General features: G+C 40.4%; 1 long non-coding RNA gene across 1 annotated transcript; it reads right to left on the bottom strand.

Moving 5' to 3' along the window:
• Positions 1–1,998: 1,998 nt before the first annotated feature.
• LOC121912079 lies at positions 1,999–5,550 on the bottom strand. The gene is made up of 3 exons (XR_006100011.1): positions 5,232–5,550; positions 4,012–4,144; positions 1,999–3,008 (listed from the first exon to the last, which is right to left on the bottom strand). It is a non-coding gene; the product is annotated as an uncharacterized LOC121912079 (long non-coding RNA).
• Between the last annotated feature and the right edge of the window lie 2,541 nt (positions 5,551–8,091).

Consider the following 8,091-nt stretch of genomic DNA (forward strand, 5'->3'; position numbering starts at 1 on the left):
CACCTCCAACAGTTCCCCCCTCTGGCTTCATGCTCTTTTACAGCCACATACTGTGAGTGCGCACACACACACACACACACACACACTAGTCTAACTTTACTTCTCTCTGTGTGTGTGTGTGGTGTTATGGACACCCAAGGACCTCTTTCTGCCCATTAAGTCAGATTTACACCTCCCTCTACACCCACTGTCCTCAGGGCATCCTGCTGTCCACTTTTTCTCCTTCTCATCTCTTGCGTGTCTTTCCTCATCAATGCTCTACTCCTCCCATCTGCGCTCATAATCTGTCCTCTCATTCTCCTCTCCCCTGCAACTTCTTATTAGCCATTTTACTTCATTCATTGCCACTTTCCTGCTTGTTTGTTGATAGTTGTTGCCTTTATTGTAAAAGAACTTATCATAAACCAAACATTAAGGGCTAAAGTGGAGGGGAAAAGTTATGTTATTTCAGTTCTACTTTCATATTTCACTCTCAAAACTGTTTTACCGCACAGCAACAAATTACTGTACAGAGTTAGTACGATCTGCGTATGGTGTGCAGAAAAAACAGAGAAAGAAAAGGACAAAAAAACATCCCCTTTGTCCAAATGGGGTCATGCTGGATCAGCTATGCTAATGGATCATATGCTGATCCTCTAGCAAAGCTGTACAGCTTTCACCTTCATTTTCATTCCCTCTCTCTTTCTCTGTCGCTCTCTTACAGACTCTTCATGCATTAAACACAGAATTTAACCTCCACCTACAGACAGCAATCTCTTTCTCTACCTGGCAAGCTCTCACCCACATTCAGGTCCACCCATGCACTCTCTGACATGATTCCTGCTACAACAGCCACTTAAAAGAGTCCATGAGATGGAAGGTAGAGTGCTTACTTCACTCTTTTAAACTTTAACAATGTGCACGACACAGATCACAGACACAGCAGTAGCTGTTGTCTACCCTCTCAAGATTAGCTTTGGTGGTGTTTGTTTCATTTGCAAATGAAATTACTTTCATAAATAAGAGATGTAGGTGTGTAGTCATAGCAACGCAACACTTTGCTGATAGAGGATACTTTTTGTTTATCTGGCACCGACATTTCTCTCCCTATTTTGTTCTGAAAGTGTTATTGCGTATGACTCAAAATTTTCATTGGTATATTTGGCTTCAATCTGTCTCCTATGTTTGAATCTAAATTGTAAGTCAGCATTTTCTACATTTACAGGATGTACAAACAAATATATATCAGATACGTATAACCTCAGTCGAACTCTTAAATGATATTACAGGTTTAATGTTGTTGTTTACAGCTTTGATTATTTACCCTTGCGTTTTAGCCTTACGCCCGATAAAGGATGTCTTCAAGTGCACTGGTTTGTGTGTGCATCCATGTGTGTGTGAAGGTGTGTTTATTATTAAAAGCAACATTCAGAGCAATAAAAAGTGGCTGCCGTTGATGGTCTTTTAATATCGCCTGGAATGGGAAACTATGTTGACACAGAAATTGATAATCCATTTGCCTGTGACACTGAAGACTTAATTTGCCTTTTCAATTGCAATCAATAAAGCATCATACAAGGCTACCTTCAAGCATTCATGATTATTATTAAACATTTAATGGAACTCATCATCTATAGGATATAGTCTTAAAGTCAACATAAATGATCCATACTCAATATGCAGTTCATAGTGGCATCGCTATTATGTGTACATTGTTTACTGAATGCATAAAAGTAGAGCAGTCTAGGTTGTTTAAGCAGTTACCATTTTGCACATTTATAATTCATGTGCAATATATTAAAAGCCAGACACTGAGGGGAAGAGGAGGCTGTCTTACAAAAAGCGTATAGCTTCTAAATCATTTACATAAAATCATGAGACTGTGTGTGCTTATCAGTAGACAGAGAAGGCAAACCCTACACCACCCTGCTCACTGTTAGGTTGGTATAGTGGTCCACTGATCAAATATAGAGTCGATTAACCACACAGTCTTGGAATTATACTGAATTGATTTTTAGTTATAAATACAATATTGAGATATGTCTTGCAAAGTTGATACATGGTGAATAGGTCAGCAAACAAAAGCAACATTTGCATTCATTTAGTGTTTTTTGTCATGTTATGAGGGTGAATCCAGAATTACTCTCATTTTAGCTGCTTTGGTCTCTGCCATCTCCTGAGGAAGTATTTGTCTCTTTAGCTGATAAATGGTCCACTAAATTCACTACCTCTGTGCAATTTGGTGCTGGGCAGGTAGCATACAGTGGGTTTATTACTACTTTTTTGCTGATAACAAAGTCGATGACAGCATAGAGACTGAAGCAAAACAGTAACATTTCAGGCCATAAAATCAAAACCATGAAAGCTTGGCTGATGCTTCTCTGTGGGTTTGCTTCTATGAGCAGGTCAAATGACTGAAATGTCATTTCAGGCTATCATTAATGTAAAAATATTAATAAGGGCGGCTTTAAGTGGCTTGAAATTGCACATACTTTATCTATCTCTCTCTGTCTTAAAAAAAGAAGATAATGAAACACAATGAATTATTATCGTTTGGACAAAAGTTGATTTGTGGATATCTTCAAAACCACATGGTGCTGGTGGAGGCCTACACTCAAAGTGGCTTACTGTATAGTCTATAATGTGTTCAGTTAGGTCAGCTGAAATGAGACTGAAAAGCCAATCTCAGGTCACATGGGTCAGATATAAAATGTTTGTTATTCTAATAGATGTGTTCAAGTATTTCAACAGGCAGACCATGAGATGAACAGATGCTGTATCTCTTTGTTTTTTAGTCTAGATGTTTCCTTTGGCAAAGAAGAAATCATAGTCAGTCATTTGTGAATCACATTGTGTGACTCAGTGGTTTTGCAAACAGAGGCACATGAGGCATTTCGTTCTGTTGGCCATCTGCACCTCCACCAAGACGGATAAACCCCCACTGATACCCCCTGGCAGAGAGGAGAAAACAGCAGGTGCAGCGTGACGTCCGGCTCTGGCGATCACTTCATCTAGGACGGCAGGGTAGCCTATAGGGGTTAGAGACACTCATGATCAAGCCTCATGTTAGCAAGCATTCCTCCTGCTGAAGCACCCTTGAGCAAGGCATTGAATCCCTGCCTGCTGCACAGATGGAAAATAAAACTTTCCCTACAGCAAATTAAAAATTACATAGTTATCTCCAAGTTCCACAATAGCTGACTTAAGAGCCACTGCAGTCCAAACATCTTAAAACGCCTCATGGAAAACAATGAAATTAGCAAAATAGTCGACAGTTTGGGTGAAAATAAAAACATAAATGTGTTATGTAACATCAAAGGGGGAAAAGAAACTAAGCTTTGGACTATGCTAAGTGGACACATATGCTCCACTGGAGTTAGAACTCACTGTGGGCTGATAACCATATGGGAGAGATGCAACTGTACCTCTCATGTTCAGATCAAAGTCTGACTGAGTGTGTGTGTGTGTGTGTGTGTGTGTGTGTGTGTGTGTGTGTGTGTGTGTGTGTGTGTGTGTGTGTGTGTGTGTGTCTGAGTAAATCAGATAATTTCCTTTGCTTTATGGTAAGGGGAGTCCCAAGAGCACCTGTGTTGACATACTGGGTGGGTAATTAGGCATGAAACAGACACATGGTGTACCACTGCCCCTTTCAATTTCAAAAGGCCAATATGTGGTGTGAGGGTGATAACTGATGTCCATTCAACATGGATTATTTCTTACTGCAGTACTGGAAGCTCTCAATACAAAAGAAAACATTGCACTGACATGAAAATCTAAACAAAAACAAATAAAGCTTAATTAAACACTTTGTGCGCCACCGGGACAAACTGTGATTTTTGTGTTCGTAATAATATCTGCATCACTTTTGACCACAGACACTTGAAACACATTTCACTTTCTCATTCAATTTATTTATTTATTTTAATAATGTTCTCTGGAAACACACTTGAAAGGCTTTTCTTGTTGTCCTTGTGGTATCTGTCTCAAAGAAGGTCAGTGGATGCTGTGGTCTGAGTGTTGACTTGGACTCACCTGTAACTGACAGAGCGGATCTTGAACGCAGCATTGGAAGTGACTGATGGCTGCTCTCCTGGGCCAGTGACGAGATGCTCCCTTGAAGAACTAAGACAGCAGCTGATTATGAAGCTCACTGAGTTCTCCTCTTCTGTCAGGTGAAATGACAGAATATATCACCTCCAAATGCAACCTGCTGAATATCGTGTTCATTCACAACGTGTTTGTGGTTGCCAAGCTGTGAATATTTTTGTAACAAATGACCGCAGCAGGTAGAATGGTGTAGCTGTGTGGCAAAGATGGAAGAGGAGCACTGCCATGGTTTCGGGAGACTTTCAGTAACGAGTTTTGAGAGTCACTATCCTCACAGTATTAGTCATCATCACTCTCCTGTGCGGGAAGCCTTTCTCCCTCTGTGTTTAGGAAAAATACACCAAAAAAAACAGCTATAGGCCACTGCTTCAAACTACTCTGTCCCCCCAGGCACTGATGTGTCTCACACTTGATTGTATCTCCCTAATATGTTGTTTTTCTGCTCTGTTTTTTTCTGTTTACAATGTATCGCACACTTTATCCATGTTGAACATTTTCAAGTGTGTAAGATTTAGTGGCTTCTAGCAGTGAGGTTGCAGGTTGCAACCAAATGAATACACCTCCCCTTACAATCCCCTTTCAAACGTCTAGGAGAACACAATAATTCTCATTTTCATGGGATTATACACTATTTAAAACATACTTATGAATATTATATTCCATTTCTGCCAAGTTCATTCCACCTGATGCAACTAAATTCTACACAGTTGACCTTTAAATGATAACTTTGATTACAAAACCCTCAAACAATTTCGTGAACATCATGGTGAAGCAAGTGGTTCAGTCTTTTGTCAAGGAAAGCAATTTAATTTTATTTAGTCATTACTATCTCACACACTTTTTATGCTCCTCTCCCCTTTGTTGTGCTATCAAGAAGTGTCCCAGCCTCTGTCACTTGTTAAAATGTGGCCTCTGATTTCTGTGTGGCTAAAGAACTGCATGTGTCATCCATGTGTGTTTTGACTTTCATGATTCTCCACTATATAATGATCTGGTTCCCTTCCTCCCTGCACCCTTTATCTCTGCGCTCTTAAAGGATGGGTTCACAAGTCTGTCTTAATGTCATGCCCTGGCTGGATGGCTGAGTTATCTTTTTGTTTCTCCCAGTGTTTGTCTTGTACTTCCTATTTTATTTTGATACTCACCTCTTGTCTCGTTTCAGGTCCTTAACTTCCTGCCCTCGTGTGTCTCCCTCTTGTGTGATTACCTGCCCTGCCCTGATGTGTTGCACCTGTGTCTCATTGTCTCCTCTCCACCAGAGTATATAGTCTCAGTGTTCCCTTCCTTCTGTGCCAGTTCGTCTTGTTTCCTGTGTGACAGCGCTCCAGCGTTCTTTAGCCTACTGATTTGGATATTTTGTTTTGCTGACTGATCACCTGTGTACTGACCCAGCTGTGATTAAAGGACTGATTTTTGAACTTGCCAACTGAGTCTGTCTGCATTTGAGTCCAAGCCATTGTTCAGTTCTTGACACTTAAAACAATAGTCAGTTGCCCAAATTAACAGTGAAATAGTTTTTTCTTGCCATAATCATTCCTCCTGTTCATACTGGCCATTAGAAGATCCCTTCATAGTGCACTTACAATGTAAGTGATTGGGACCAAAATCCACAAGCCTCCTTCTGTGCAGTAGTCAAATCAAGTAGATATCTTTCAATGTTAGTCTTTTTAGTGCCAAAGTCCCTCTTTTTGTGACTATTCTTCCACCACAGTTCAACAGGGAAACACAAAGAGGGAATCTGATGCTGAAAAGAGTGTAAATGTGGCAGATATCCACTTCATATGTTTAACTCAAACTGCTGAAGCCTCATATAAGCTTCACATAAACTTTTTAAATGCATTTCTGCACAAAATGACTGTGTGGACACACTGCAGATTTTGGCCCCCATCACTTACATTGAAAGCGCATTTGAAAGGGAACTTTTAACAGCCAGTATGAACAGGAGGAATGATTATCCATCCTTTAACACACCTGCACACAGATTTGGTGTAATCAGTGATAATCCAGGCATTAAGAGGAAAAACACCACCTTATTCATCACTGTTAAGTCGCCTTCCAAATGACCAGGGACATTTAGCTGGGCTGTTAACCGTTAATTGACATTTAAATCATTGCCAAAATAAATGGCTTGACTGATGGGCCATGACTACAGCTCAATAGATCTTCCTTTACATCCTTTCACATAGCTGTTGTGGCGTTCACAATCTCCACAATTCACCAAATTTGCTGAAATTTAACTCAGTTCAGTTTGTACGTTTGAAAAATGATATGCACAATATACTATGCATATTAAAAATCTATCTGTGAATGGTATTCACTGGACAGAGGGGCAGATAACAAGACACAAACACACAGCAGGCCTTTTTCAGAGGTCATTTGTGGGAGATTTGTGGTTTCTCCACCTGGCCGAGCCGACCCTGACACCCCGCGCTACCCCACTTTCATTAAGTGTCTTGGTGAAACATGGTGCCAAATTAAACATCTTCTCTCTATCCGTATCACTTCCTTCTGCCTCTCTCCCAGACTCCTTGAGGTCTTTTTTCCATTCTTCTTCCTCCATGCCCCCTACTCCCCCTCTGTGTCTGACCACTGATTGCTTTTTTCTCTCCTCCACAAATCCCTTCCTTCAGCACAAAACCGTGCTTGTTCTGGTGGGCTGCTAGGAGTAAAGTAATGCAGGACCACAACAGCCAGGGCTTAATAGCCGGGGACAAAGCTGTGGGATTTAGCCTTTTAGATATAAAACAACACTGGGAATACTGCAAGAGTGTAAAAAAATGTGTTTACAGTAGTTTACTTTTAGTTTACTTTAAGTTTTCTCTTGTTCTATTTTTGTGCTGTGATGAAACACAGAGGTGAAGAGAAACAAAAGTGATGAAATACGAAAAGACTGTGGCGAACAAGCCCAATTAAACAACCGATGCAATGAAAAAAAACCTGCTGTCTCGGCTCTCTGTCAATGTCACCTCGTACACAGTTGGACCAATATAATAACCCGGCATCTCTGAGAGAGAATAAGCACTGCATGGAAGGAATAATTGACCACCTCCTACTGTGAGATATCATCACATTTATCCACAGACAGATCAATACAATCCCATTAGTCAAACTGATCAAGTGTGTGTGTTTGTGTGTGAGTGTGTGTGTGTGTGTGTGTATGTGTGTGCAAGTTAAGTGTGTGAGTGCATTTAATTGTGAACTTGCCCAATAACATAAACTCTAAATCCCCATCTGTCCACCCACAGCAGTCCTGTGCTCTTGTGTAAGATGATCGATCGCTAGTGGAGCTCCTAGTAGGATTTTAATTTCAAGGGAGATCTAAACGATCAATAAGCATCCGGCCGAAGAGGACGAGGACGAGGAAGATGAAGACGATCTTTACAAAGTGCCATAAAACCATCAACGCCCACCATGACAAGACAGGCCATGCTACGTGCACTGGCATAACAGTGAGTGAGTGGCAGCGCTGCCAAGAAAATGAGATGAGTAATGAGATGTATTCACATGACAACCACCTCCTCATCCTGCCTAGACCAAAATCTTATCCTGTAACAATTAGGTGTCCATTTAAAGATTGAAGCAATTAGTAACATTCATCTTTTTAACATCTTGAAACAAAATTAGACAAAGCCAAAGGAAGTGAATCTTACATTTATAACATTTGAAGTGTCCATTTTAGAATTTCAATCATTTAAAATGTACTTGTTTTAACTGAATTTAGACAAATCCAACTGTGTCAGGACCTGGTTTAGCTGAATGGCCATTAGGCCTGTCAGTTTTTATTTAATTTGTATAGTGTCTGACCTATTGCATGCCCTGTTGCCCTAGTAAACAATAGGCTTGTCAATTAGTGATCTGTGCTGAATGGATAATCATGACATCAATACATGTAGTAGTGTGTTGAAGCATTTTGGCTTTGACACCATAGATAGAAAAATGGTGACTAAAGGTAAGACATTTGAATGCCTCACAGTAACGTTAGCTTGTCACTCGTTGACATAGCAG

Source organism: Thunnus maccoyii, chromosome 14, assembly GCF_910596095.1.
Source record: "Thunnus maccoyii chromosome 14, fThuMac1.1, whole genome shotgun sequence".
In the NCBI taxonomy this organism is placed as follows: domain Eukaryota; kingdom Metazoa; phylum Chordata; class Actinopteri; order Scombriformes; family Scombridae; genus Thunnus; species Thunnus maccoyii.